The 13,914-nt window shown below is 35.2% G+C and overlaps 1 long non-coding RNA gene across 1 annotated transcript in view; it reads right to left on the bottom strand.

Moving 5' to 3' along the window:
- Positions 1-409: 409 nt before the first annotated feature.
- Positions 410-13,914, bottom strand: part of LOC131839179 (uncharacterized) — a 150,209-nt gene continuing 136,704 nt past the window's right edge. The window contains exons 3-4 of the long non-coding RNA XR_009356846.1: positions 2,674-2,738; positions 410-495 (exon numbers count right to left, since the gene is read on the bottom strand). This is a non-coding gene — a long non-coding RNA (uncharacterized LOC131839179). The remainder of the gene's footprint in view (positions 496-2,673; positions 2,739-13,914) is intronic.

The following is a 13,914-nucleotide window of genomic DNA, read 5'->3' as shown; positions in this document are numbered from 1 at the left end:
AGTAACTCCAAGAAATTCCAATTCTTAAAGAAGTATTATATTCAGGAAAGACAAATTTCAATCACTCTTTGAAATCACAACCCACTCCTTATTAGTAGGATGAGACTATTTTAATGAACTAAGCATCAGATAACAAGAGCTAATCTTCATGATGGGCACTTTGGATACACAACAGTGACTACAGCCAGGTCTTCCCTGGGGAAGTAAAGTTTATCATTTCGAGACATTTGTTAATAATTTTCCCTATAAACACGGCTTTTTTCTCTGTGAGTCTCTTCCTTAATCCTAATATATGCCATGTCCAATTTCCTTTTGACTTCAGCTCTGCTCAAATAATGTTACTTCAAACTGATAATGGGATGTTACTGCACATTGCTCAGCCTATGGCTGGAAAAATCAATAAATACCTGATTCATAAGTAGTTAAGATCTTGTAGTGACTGATGTCCCACTGAGCGGTGCCTCTGACCAAGACCCAGTAACAACCCTGGGTTTGCTGTTGAAAAGAAGAGTTCATTTTAATGGTGGATATGGAGGTACTCAAATTCTAGGGGCCTGCTCTGTGATTCTCTGATTGTGTTATTATAGGCAAAAGAAAACTCAAAGTAAAGGGAAAGTCAGAATTTTTTTGATTCTAAAAATTAATGTTGAAGATATGTATACAAAGATAAATGCTCATGAGGACATATACCCTAAGACTTCCTTTGTGTTCAATACCCTCCCACCATCCTGTTTTTAACCACTACTAAATTATCTATCATGTCAGGATGTAATAATTTCTTTTTTTTTTTCCTGTATGTAGCACTATACTTGGAGGGCAAAGATTATATCTTTATCTTCTTAAACCATTAGTGTGCAGCTGAGTGGTTGACAAATAGCATGTAATGACTAAATGAATTAATGAGTCACTTCTCACTCTATACCCCTGAAGAAACTCCAGGAAAAAAAGGATTAAAAAAGAATTGAGGTGGTCCCTTGTTATCTTGGACAATTTTCTCAATCCTGGAGTTTATATCTGGAATTTAGTCTTCGATAGAAAACAATTCTTTGATGAATTTTACACACACTGTCTTCATACCTCACATGATTTTCCATCTTTCCATGTTTAAGTCATCTGAAATAGCAAACAAACAAAGAAAAAACAAACAAACAAAAACCCCAAAACCCAAACCTTCAGATTTGTGTGAATTTAGAGAATCCCAGGATGTAGCCACTTATCAAATTCTCTGGATGTCTGGAGATTTGGGTATCATTCTGACGACCAACTTTGTAAAGTTTTGAGATTGCTTTTTTTTTTCTAAATTCTGAAAAAAGGTGAGTGAGCGCATGAGATTATGAGCTTTTGTAATTGTCAAAGAATAAGAAGTATTTATTTTTTCCTGGTGATAAGAGGTAGTCCAGCTAAAATTTTTCATCTCAGATTCAAACAGTCAAGAAATCAATATAACTCACATGATTCTTGCGTTTGAAATAAAGCTCAGTGAATATGTTAAATGGGTATTTGAAAGCTTTATGTTTACATCTCTAGCAAACTCCTTGCATCACAATGTATGGTCTATTTAAAAAAATACTCCTTTCAAATGTAGAAACAAATATTTCTCTTTTGCTGCTTTCATTTTTTTTTTTTTTTTCAAAAAAGTCTCAGGAAAGAAGTTTCAATAGGTTATAAAATTTCAATCTCAACTAGGATCAAATTTGAGGCCATTATATTAGGATTCTACTTGACAAATGTTCAGGCGTCATCATGGTATGAAATGGATGACCATATTTTTTTGCTTGTTTATTTGTTTTTTTTTTTAAGATTTTATTTATTTATTTGATACAGAGAGAGACATCATACGTAGGCAGAGAGGCAGGCAGAGAGAGAGGGGGAAGCAGGCTCCCCGCTGAGCAGAGAGCCCGGTGCGGGGCTCGATCCCAGGATCCTGAGATCATGACCTGAGTCGAAGGCCGAGGCTTAACCCACTGAGCCACCCAGACACCCTGGATGACCATATTTGAACCATATTGGAGAAGCTGGTAATTTTGGACATCACTCCCTATAAGTAAATGTAAATTAAATCATTTGTTTCATATTAAATCAGTTAAAATACTTCACTGATGTAGGGAAAACTACATGAGTATATTTTTCATAAAATTTATAAATATAAATTTAGACTTCTGTTTAAGCAGGTTACCACTGTTTACTTGCCCAACTCTTAGATCTCTGCACATTTGAAAGATTCTCTTTAGATTAAAAAATACTGTGCCTATTCCTATAAAACTTCATCATACAGATTAAGTGAAGGCTTCTTTTTAAAAGTTCACTGTATAAAGTATAACCTGAACATCTATTATAGGATATTAGGTCTACTATAGATTTTGGCATCAATTTAGATTTCAAAGTTCAATCAAATCTAATAATTCAGAAATTCCATTTCTGTAGTGAGGTATGAAAATTCCTCATTACATACCACTTCTCTGTATGTGATAATTTGAGAAATTGGCCCCAACTTTTCACTGTTCCTTCTCATACTGTTTGCCATGTGACATTATATTCTTTTCAGGAAGTGGGGCATATTTTCCTACTACTTTCCTTTGGGTTCTGACATATATTTCACATGGGCCAATATCAGGAAATAGAAGTGACAAGTACCAATTCCCTTAAGAGACCATGTGTATTTCCACTTGTTACCTTGCACTCCTGCCACCACCATAAGAGGAACTTCCCCGGTAGCTACTATTTCCTCTGGCTTGATCCTAGAATAAATAGATAGAAGAGACATGACACTAAATCTCAGTGAGGAGAGTAGTCATGTTCAAATAAACCCATAGCTTGAAGCAAAGCTATGCCCCAGTTAAATGCTACCAAGATCAGCTTGCTTCCAAAGCTGAGCTAATTAAATGCTTATTGTTGTATGCCACTGACATTGTGTAGCAATTGTATATGCAATATTACTCCTCCATGTACAGTTGAATATGTTTTATGATCTGAAATTACATATATCTTCATCTATTTCAGACTGGAACTATATCATTTTATTTGTCAACAACTGAATCAGAAATTAGGACTCATAGTCCATAAAACTGACATTGTCTCCTTTCTTCAAGCTGCACTGATACAAGATGACATGGGTTTTAATAAGAAGGGAGTCTTTTGATAATCAACATCAAAGGAGACTTGTACATAGTTCCTAGATGAGTGATGGCTTTATAGTTGAAGGTGTGAAGTAGTGGCAAATAAGTCACGTTTTACTAGAAAGAAAAAGTATGGTACCACCACAAGATCAGTGTTTATATTTTAATTCAGTACAACATTGTCTGTAAAATGTAATGTAAAACAAAGTTCAGAATGATTAAAAAATTCAAGTGATTTGTTTGTGTTTATGTGTGTGTACTGCTGAGAGGTAGGGAAGAAGATGAAAAAGTAGGAGATAGCTTCTTTGTAACCTCAAAATTCTATTCCTCTGGTACCACTTTCAGTGCCAGAATCTGTATTAGTCTGGTTTCTCTAGAGAAATAAAACTAATAGAATATATAAATAGATAGATTAAAAGAGATTATGATGGATTGACTCACATGATTATGAAGGCTAAGAAGTATGTGCTTTCTGTAACCTGGAGGCTCAGGGAAACCAGCAGTGTAATTCTAGTCCAAACTCAAAGGCCTAAGAAGCCGGGAAAGCTTGAAGACCTTAAAAGATGGATGTCCAGTTTAAGCAGAGAGAGTAAATTTGCCTTTCTACTGTCCTTTTTGTTCTCCCCATCTAAGGTTTACTGAGATATAATTGACCTATAATATTGTCTAAGATTAAAAAATCTAATGTGAGAACATTCAACATCTATTCTCTTAGCAACATTTAAGTATATAAAAAAGCATTGTTAACTATAGTCACCTTGCTGTATGTTAGATCCCTAGTCAGTGAACAGCTTTCCATTTTTTTTTGGATCAGTCATTGGAGCTTTATAGTTTCCTTTGGTGATATACTTGTTTATTCATGATTCTTGTGGCCCGGCATTGGTTTCTGTGCCATAGAAACTTTCTGAAGTTGTAGGCACATTTTCTAGACTTTGTAGGTTGGCTTTGGCAGGGGGAGGCCTTTAGCCATCAGCAGAAAGGGTTTACACGCACCCTGCCATTGACAACCACTCTCTAATCTGAATGGAAACATAGGTATAAAACAATGGGAAAAAATCATATTTAGAACTTACTTAAGATATTCAGTGGTAATTAAATTGAAAATGTCACATCTTGCACACTGAAAACAAGGATGATGGTGATTAGGTTGGCAAATAATCCAAAAGATAAGAAAAAAGCTATTGCCAGGATATTCATGGGATTATCATGTTTACTTTTTTTCTAAGAGAGAATTAAATTTATCAGGTGGGGAATTTTGTCTTTAGAAAAGTATAATGCTCTAAAATTATCATGTTGATTTCAGAAGAATAGTCTTGGAACTTTAAAAACTACATACTCTTCAGTAAATTCAATTGTTTTTTTTTTTTTTTAAAGATTTTATTTATTTGACAGACAGAGCTCACAAGTAGACAGAGAGGCAGGCAGAGAGAGAGGAGGAAGCAGGCTCCCTTCGAAGCAGAAAGCCCGATGTGGGGCACGATCCCAGGACCCTGGGATCATGACCTGAGCCGAAGGCAGAGGCTTAACCCACTGAGCCACTCAGGCGCCCCTAAATTCAATTGTTTTACTGGAAAAATAAGCTCTACTTTATATGTGCTAAGGCATGTAAATCTAAGACACCATAGTAAACATTCAGTAAATATTGAGTAAAACTATTAGTATTAATTATGCCAATTCTAAAGGATATTACAGTGTGCAATATTGAGCATGTGTTTCCAAACTGTGCTAGAATTATTAAATGATAATATAATGTGTATAATTTTTAAGCTTTAAAATAAAATTTTTCATGCAATTAGGAATTACATGGTTTCAACAGTTTTAGCTACAGGAGTGAAGAGGCTGTATCTTTCAAAGAGCATTTATTAGTAATAAAAGAAAAAGCTTGTAAGATTACATGAACAGCAAATTCTAGTATTACAAGAATATCAATGTAATGGATGATTTTCCATATTTTTTAAACTTTATATTTAAAATAAAGACCCTTTTCACTTTCCTTTCTAAATGAAGAAGAATCTTAGGCCACCTCCCACTCTGGGCAACTCAAACACAATTTCCGAAGAAGGGACCAGTAATCCCTTAGTAACAAAATAGAAACTGAGTTGGGTATCCTGGGGGCTTGTGAAGTAGAGAAAATTAGCTAGCTTCAAACTGACTCTTTTGTGATAAATTTCTGGATAGGAGAGGGTATTGGGAATTGTGATACCATTTTGATAAGAGAAAATATGTTTACTGAGTTGAAAATATTTTTTCAAAAATTTATATTTCTTACCCAGATTTGGTCAAGTTTAACCTTAAGAGTACAAAACTATTATGGGTTGAGGGAGATTTTATTAAAGATGGAGCAAAATAGTTATGTATGCAGTTATACTCTTAAAAATTATGTATTAAACTTCTGTAATTTTTGTTTTCATACATTTTAAACAGGCATAATAGGGCTAGGTAGGTTAGGAACTTTAATCAATAAACTAGATAGAAAACTGAGAATTAAAATTAAGTATAATCAGATATATTAGAATAAAAGGAGTTATTTACTGGTGGTGCTAATTTGAATGAGAAAAATATTTTTTATCACTAAAATAATTACTGAGATTTAAATTTTGGAAATAATAGTATTTGCACTCAAATAGTAATGAAGGAATTTAAACAATATTATTAAAATGAAAAGATTGTTTTTATCTAATTATCTGTATTTTCTATGAAAATGTATATGATTTTGTTAAGGGTAACAGGATATTTATAGGAAAGCTATTGGTGAGTATCTGATATATTGAAATTTAACTGGACTATGTTTTCCTCATTCAATCAGTAAATAGGAGAATATAATATCTATATTTCTGATGTTCTTATATAATGGCTTTTTTAGCTTGACTTTAGCTATCATTTATGGTCTTTCAGGTTCAAGATAATATGTAGTCTGAAGGATATATGGACTTGAAGAGATTAAGCTTTAACTATTTGGGTAAGTAAAGTCCAACTGCAATTATCTTAATTCTTTCTTTTGAAATTTTAAATTACCTATATAAAAAATTAAATTCAGAGGTAAGACTTTAATGGAAATTTTATTAGAAATTTGCTAGGGACATTCTAAACCTCTATTACTGTTTTTATCTAGGCTACTTTATCATCTCACAAAAACAAGAACTTTGGTCTGAGGCTGTCAGGATTGAGGACATACTTTTTTATAGTTGAGAAAAACTGGGTAGAACCTTTGGTATAGGGAAAGGACCACAGGGTAAAACAGTCACAGACAAATTCAGATACGAAAAAAGGATGTGAATGGGGCATGTTTAGAAGATGGTAGGATAAAGGGAAATGAGAAAGATGATAAATAGTGAGATTGCAAAGAAGTAGTGGAACATTTTGGCTGATGTGGAAAGAGAAGTGCTGGTACAGAATTTTCAATATTCTAAAACTATTATCTCTGGTTTCCTTTAAAAAAGTTGATCTATACCGAATACATGGGGGCTTCAAGATGTGATGATGCTGGGAGTTTCACATATGTGTTCCACAATAGCTTTTCTCCACATTAAAACAACAACAAAAAAAAGATGCACTTGCACTTGCTTTGTTAATTTGACTTTTGCTTTCTGGCTGTAAGTGTTTTTACATCTGTATAACGTTATAAGTGGGATCACCAATCTTGAATATGATGCAATTAGTTTTTAAGTATTTGTGGCAGGGTTAAAAGAAAAAAAAAGAATATAAAATCACCATTCTGTTCTAATGCTTATGAATACTGTATACTTTATTTTTAGATAATTGTGAATCATGTTAGCCTCCCCTGACACTATACTAGGTTGGTAAGAAATAATATAGGTTGGGGATTTTGGAGGTTTCAACATAAAAAACACCAGACTTATGAGAGAAAAGAAATATTTTTATATATGAAACCAAAATACTTAATCTCTTCATTTTGGCAGTTACCTAACTAACAAAAGTGACTAAATGAGTTAATGAATAAAGAATGAGGAGTTGTTAAAGGAGATTGGAGGAATTGAAAGTGAATGAATCAAACATAAAACAACACAATGGATGACCACAAAACTCAAAGAAGAAAGGGCAAGTGGTAAGCTCCTCAGCATCAGTCTTGGCAATGGTTTTTTGAATTTGACATCAAAAGCAAAGGTAAAAAAAGTGAAAATAAGCAAGTGGGACTACATCAAACTAAAAAGCTTCTGCATGGCAAAGGAAACCATCAACAAAATGAGAAAACAACCCATGGAATGGGAGAAAATATTTACAAAACATATATAAGGAGTTAATATCCAAAATATTTAAGAATTCATACAACCTGATAACAAACAAAGAGCCCCGACAACAATCTGAGGATTGTTGGGTAGAGGATCTGAATAGAAATTTTTCCAAAGAAGACATACAGATAGCTAATAGGTACACGAAAAATGCTTAACATCACTAATTACCAGGGAAATGCAAATCGAAACCACAATGACATATCACCTCACACCTGTTGATTGACTATTATCAAAGAGAAACAACAAGTGTTGGTGAGGATGTAGAGAAAAGGGAACCCTTGTTTACTGCTGGTGGAAATATAAAATGGCAGAGCTACTATGGAAAACAATATGAAGGTTTCTCAAAAAATTAAAAATAGAATTACCATATGATCCAGCAACTCTAATTCTGGTTATTTATGCAAAGAAATGAAAGGTACTAACTCAAAAAAATATATTCATCCCACTTTGTTGAAGTATTTACAATAGCCAAAATATGGGAACAACCTACCTGTCCAGTGAATGAATGAATGGATAAGGAAGATGTGGGAAATACATAATGGAATATTATTAAGCCATTAAAAAAGAATGAAGTCTTGTCATTTGCTACAACCTGGATGGACCCTGAGGGCATTATGCCAAATGAAATAGGGCCAGACAGAGGAAGACAAATACTGTATGAGTTCACTTATATATAGAATCCATTAAAAAAAAAAAAAAGCCAAAGCCACAGTTACAGAGAGAAATTGGTGGTTGGCAGAAGGGAGGCAGTTGGGGTGGGTGGGTGGGGGGCAAAATGGGTGAAAGGAGTCAGAAGGTTCAAACTTTGAGTTATAAAATAAATAACAGAGTTGTAATGCATAGGATGGTAAGTATAGTTTATGATACTGTAATACATATTTGAAAGCTGTTAGGAGAGTAAATCATAAAAATTCTCATAATAAGAATTCTGAAACTGTATGGTGACAGATGTTAACTAGACATGCTGTGGTGATCTTTTTGTTATATATACAAATATTGAATATTGTATACCTGAAACTAATATAATTGTATGTCAATTATACCTCAGTTAAAAAAAGAGGACAATTTAAAAAAGTTTTTTTTTTTTACTTTCTCCCATTTTTAGAAGAAGTAACTCCAATTTTCAGCTAAGTGTAAAATACCAAGTAATGAAATTGTTGAACTATAAATTTACTAAAATAATTCTAATTACATGGCTTGGTTCTAACTTTACATATGGTATAAGATATTAAATAATGATATTATTAAATTATAAGTTTATAAAAAATATATCTAGATGATTTGGGTTTTTTACTTTCTTTTGTGAAATTCTAAAATGACTAAAACACCAGGACAAACACTGTCTACACATGTTGGTTATTGCTGTATTCATTTACAGTGAGACTGAACCAAGTAACTTGTTTAAGATAATATCTCAGGTAGGTGGATGGCTAAAATCAAGGATTATAGGACCCCAAACCATTGTTTTTACTATGCTACAATGGTCTCCTAGAGTTCAGACAGGGAGGAGAGCGATGCTTGAAACATGCACACTACATTTATTATTATTTTTTTTTACTTTTAATTTTTAAATTTTTATAAACATATATTTTTATCCCCAGGGGTACAGGTCTATGAACCACCAGGTTTACACACTTCACAGCACTCACCAAAGCACATACCCTCCCCAATGTCCATAATACCACCCCCTTCTCCCAAACCCCCTCCCCCCAGCAACCCTCAGTTTGTTTTATGAGATTAAGAGTCACTTATGGTTTGTCTCCCTCCCAATCCCATCTTGTTTCATTTATTCTTCTCGTACCCATTTAAGCCCCCATGTAGCATCACCACTTCCTCATATCAGGGAGATCATATGATAGTTGTCTTTCTCCGATTGACTTATTTCGCTAAGCATGATACGCTCTAGTTCCATCCATGTTGTTGCAAATGGCAAGATTTCATTTCTTTTGATGGCTGCATAGTATTCAATTGTGTATATATACCACATCTTCTTGATCCATTCATCTGTTGATGGACATCTAGGTTCTTTCCATAGTTTGGCTATTGTGGACATTGCTGCTATAAACATTCGGGTGCACGTGCCCCTTTGGATGACTACGTTTGTATCTTGAGGGTAAATACCCAATAGTGCAATTGTTGGGTCATAGGGCAGTTCTATTTTCAACATTTTGAGGAACCTCCATGCTGTTTTCCAGAGAGGTTGCACCAGCTCGCATTCCCACCAACAGTGTAAGAGAGTTCCCCTTTCTCCGCATCCTCGCCAGCATCTGTCATTTCCTGATTTGTTAATTTAAGCGCCATTCTGACTGGTGTGAGGTGATATTACATTGTGGTTTTGATTTGTATTTCCCTGATGCCGAGGGATATGGAGCACTTTTTCATGTATCTGTTGGCCATCTGGATGTCTTCTTTGCAGAAATGTCTGTTCATGTCCTCTGCCCATTTCTTAATTGGATTATTTGTTCTTTGGGTGTTGAGTTTGCTAAGTTCTATATAGATTCTGGACACTAGTCCTTTATCTGATATGTCGTTTGCAAATATCTTCTCCCATTCTGTCAGTTGTCTCTTGATTTTGTTAACTGTTTCCTTTGCTGTGCAAAAGCTTTTGATCTTGATGAAATCCCAATAGTTCATTTTTGTCCTTGCTTCCCTTGCCTTTGGTGTTGTTCCTAGGAAGATGTTGCTGTGGCTGAGGTCGAAGAGGTTGCTGCCTGTGTTCTCCTCAAGAATTTTGAAGGATTCCTTTCGCACATTGAGGTCCTACATCCATTTTGAGTCTATTTTCGTGTGTGGTGTAAATAAATGGTCCAATTTCATTTTTCTGCATGTGGCTGTCCAATTTTCCCAGCACCATTTATTGAAGAGGCTGTCTTTTTTCCATTGGACATTCTTTCCTGCTTTGTCAAAGATTAGTTGACCATAGAGTTGCGGGTCTATTTCTGGGCTCTCTATTCTGTTCCATTGATCTATGTGTCTGTTTTTGTGCCAGTACCATGCTGTCTTGATGATGACAGCTTTGTAATAGAGCTTGAAGTCCGGAATTGTGATGCCACCAACGTTGGTTTTCTTTTTCAATATCCCTTTGGCTATTCGAGGTCTTTTCTGGTTCCATATAAATTTTAGAATTATTTGTTCCATTTCTTTGAAAAAGATGGATGGTACTTTGATAGGAATTGCATTAAATGTGTAGATTGCTTTAGGTAGCATAGACATTTTCACAATATTTATTCTTCCAATCCAGGAGCATGGAACATTTTTCCATTTCTTTGTGTCTTCCTCAATTTCTTTCATGAGTACTTTATAGTTTTCTGAGTATAGATTCTGTGTCTCTTTGGTTAGGTTTATTCCTAGGTATCTTATGGCTTTGGGTGCAATTGTAAATGGGATTGACTCCTTAATTTCTCTTTCTTCTGTCTTGCTGTTGGTGTAGAGAAATGCAACTGATTTCTGTGCATTGATTTTATATCCTGACACTTTACTGAATTCCTGTACAAGTTCTAGCAGTTTTGGAGTGGAGTCTTTTGCGTTTTCCACATATAGTATCATATCATCTGCAAAGAGTGATAATTTGACTTCTTCTTTGCCAATTTGGATGCCTTTAATTTCCTTTTGTTGTCTGATTGCTGAAGCTAGGACCTCTAGTACTATGTTGAATAGCAGTGGTGATAATGGACATCCATGCCGTGTTCCTGACCTTAGCGGAAAAGCTTTCAGTTTTTCTCCATTGAGAATGATATTTGCGGTGGGTTTTTCATAGATGGCTTTGATGATATTGAGGTATGTGCCCTCTATCCCTACACTTTGAAGAGTTTTGATCAGGAAGGGATGCTGTACTTTGTCAAATGCTTTTTCAGCATCTATTGAGAGGATCATATGGTTCTTGTTCTTTCTTTTATTGATGTGTTGTATCACACTGACTGATTTGCGGATGTTGAACCAAACTTGCAGCCCTGGAATAAATCCCACTTGGTCATGGTGAATAATATTTTTAATGTGCTGTTGAATCCTATTGGCTAGTATTTTGTTGAGTATTTTCGCATCTATGTTCATCAAGGATATTGGTCTATAGATCTCTTTTTTGATGGGATCCTTGTCTGGTTTTGGGATCAAGGTGATGCTGCCCTCATAAAATGAGTTTGGAAGTTTTCCTTCCATTTCTATTTTTTGGAACAGTTTCAAGAGAATAGGAATTAGTTCTTCTTTAAATGTTTGGTAGAATTCCACCGGGAAGCTGTCTGGCCCTGGGCTTTTGTTTGTTTGGAGATTTTTAATGACTGTTTCAATCTCCTTACTGGTTATGGGTCTGATCAGGCTTTCTATTTCTTCCTGGTTCAGTTGTAGTAGTTTATATGTTTCTAGGAATGCATCCATTTCTTCCAGATTGTCAAATTTGTTGGCATAGAGTTGCTCATAGTATGTTCTTATAATTGTTTGTATTTCTTTGGTGCTAGTTGTGATCTCTCCTCTTTCATTCATGATTTTATTTATTTGGGTCCTTTCTCTTTTCTTTTTGATAAGTCGGGCCAGGGGTTTATCAATTTTATTAATTCTTTCAAAGAACCAGCTCCTAGTTTCGTTGATTTGTTCTATTGTTTTTTTGGTTTCTATTTCATTGATTTCTGCTCTGATCTTTATGATTTCTCTTCTCCTTCTGGGCTTAGGGTTTCTTTCTTGTTCTTTCTCCAGCTCCGTTAGGTGTAGGGTTAGGTTGTGTACCTGAGACCTTTCGTGTTTCTTGAGAAAGGCTTGTACCGCTATATATTTTCCTCCCAGGACTGCCTTTGTTGTGTCCCACAGATTTTGAACCGTTGTATTTTCATTATCATTTGTTTCCATGATTTTTTTTCAATTCTTCTTTAATTTCCCGGTTGACCCATTCATTCTTTAGAAGGATGCTGTTTAGTCTCCATGTATTTGGGTTCTTTTCAAACTTCCTTTTGTGGTTGTGTTCTAGCTTTAGAGCATTGTGGTCTGAAAATATGCAGGGAATGATCCCAATCTTTTGATACCGGTTGAGTCCTGATTTAGGACTGAGGATGTGATCTATTCTGGAGAATGTTCCATGTGCACTAGAGAAGAATGTGTATTCTGTTGCTTTGGGATGAAATGTTCTGAATATATCTGTGATGTCCATCTGGTCTAGTGTGTCGTTTAAGGCCTTTATTTCCTTGCTGATCTTTTGCTTGGATGATCTGTCCATTTCAGTGAGGGGAGTGTTAAAGTCCCCTACTATTATTGTATTATTGTTGATGTGTTTCTTTGATTTTGTTATTAATTGGTTTATATAGTTGGCTGCTCCCACGTTGGGGGCATAGATATTTAAAATTGTTAAATCTTCTTGTTGGACTGACCCTTTGAGTATGATATGGTGTCCTTCCTCATCTCTTATTATAGTTTTTGGCTTAAAATCTAATTGATCTGATATAAGGATTTCCACTCCTGCTTTCTTCTGATGTCCATTAGCATGGTAAATTCTTTTCCACCCCCTCACTTTAAATCTGGAGGTGTCTTCGGGCTTAAAATGAGTTTCTTGGAGGCAACATATAGATGGGTTTTGTTTTTTTATCCATTCTGATACCCTGTGTCTTTTGACAGGGGCATTTAGCCCATTAACATTCAGGGTAACTATTGAGAGATATGAATTTAGGGCCATTGTATTGCCTGTAAGGTGACTGTTACTATATATGGTCTCTGTTCCTTTCTGATCTACCACTTGTAGGCTCTCTCTTTGCTTAGAGGACCCCTTTCAAGATTTCCTGTAGAGCTGGTTTGGTGTTTGCAAATTCTTTCAGTTGTTGTTTGTCCTGGAAGCTTTTAATCTCTCCTTCTATTTTCAATGATAACCTAGCTGGATATAGTATTCTTGGCTGCATGTTTTTCTCGTTTAGTGCTCTGAAAATATCATGCCAGCTCTTTCTGGCCTGCCAGGTCTCTGTGGATAAGTCAGCTGCCAATCTAATATTTTTACCATTGTATGTTACAGACTTCTTTTCCCGGGCTGCTTTCAGGATTTTCTCTTTGTCACTGAGACTTGTAAATTTTACTATTAGGTGACGGGGTGTGGGCCTATTCTTATTGATTTTGAGGGGCATTCTCTGAACCTCCTGAATTTTGATGCTCGTTCCCTTTGCCATATTGGGTAAATTCTCCCCAATAATTCTCTCCAGTATACCTTCTGCTCCTCTCTCTCTTTCTTCTTCTTCTGGAATCCCAATTATTCTAATGTTGTTTCCTCTTATGGTGTCACTTATCTCTCGAATTCTCCCCTCGTGGTCCAGTAGCTGTTTGTCCCTCTTCTGCTCAGCTTCTTTTTTCTCTGTCATTTGGTCTTCTATATCACTAATTCTTTCTTCTGCCTCATTTATCCTAGCAGTGAGAGCCTCCATTTTTGATTGCACCTCATTAATAGCTTTTTTGATTTCAACTTGGTTAGATTTTAGTTCTCTTATTTCTCCAGAAAGGGCTTTTATATCTCTCGAGAGGGTTTCTCTCATATCTTCCATGCCTTTTTCGAGCCCGGCTAGAACCTTGAGAATTGTCATTCT

The sequence above is a fragment of the Mustela lutreola genome, chromosome 8 (genome assembly GCF_030435805.1).
Source record: "Mustela lutreola isolate mMusLut2 chromosome 8, mMusLut2.pri, whole genome shotgun sequence".
Taxonomy (NCBI): domain Eukaryota; kingdom Metazoa; phylum Chordata; class Mammalia; order Carnivora; family Mustelidae; genus Mustela; species Mustela lutreola.
The sequence above is the reverse complement of the archived record's forward strand: the minus strand, read 5'-3'. Positions and strand labels throughout refer to the sequence as shown.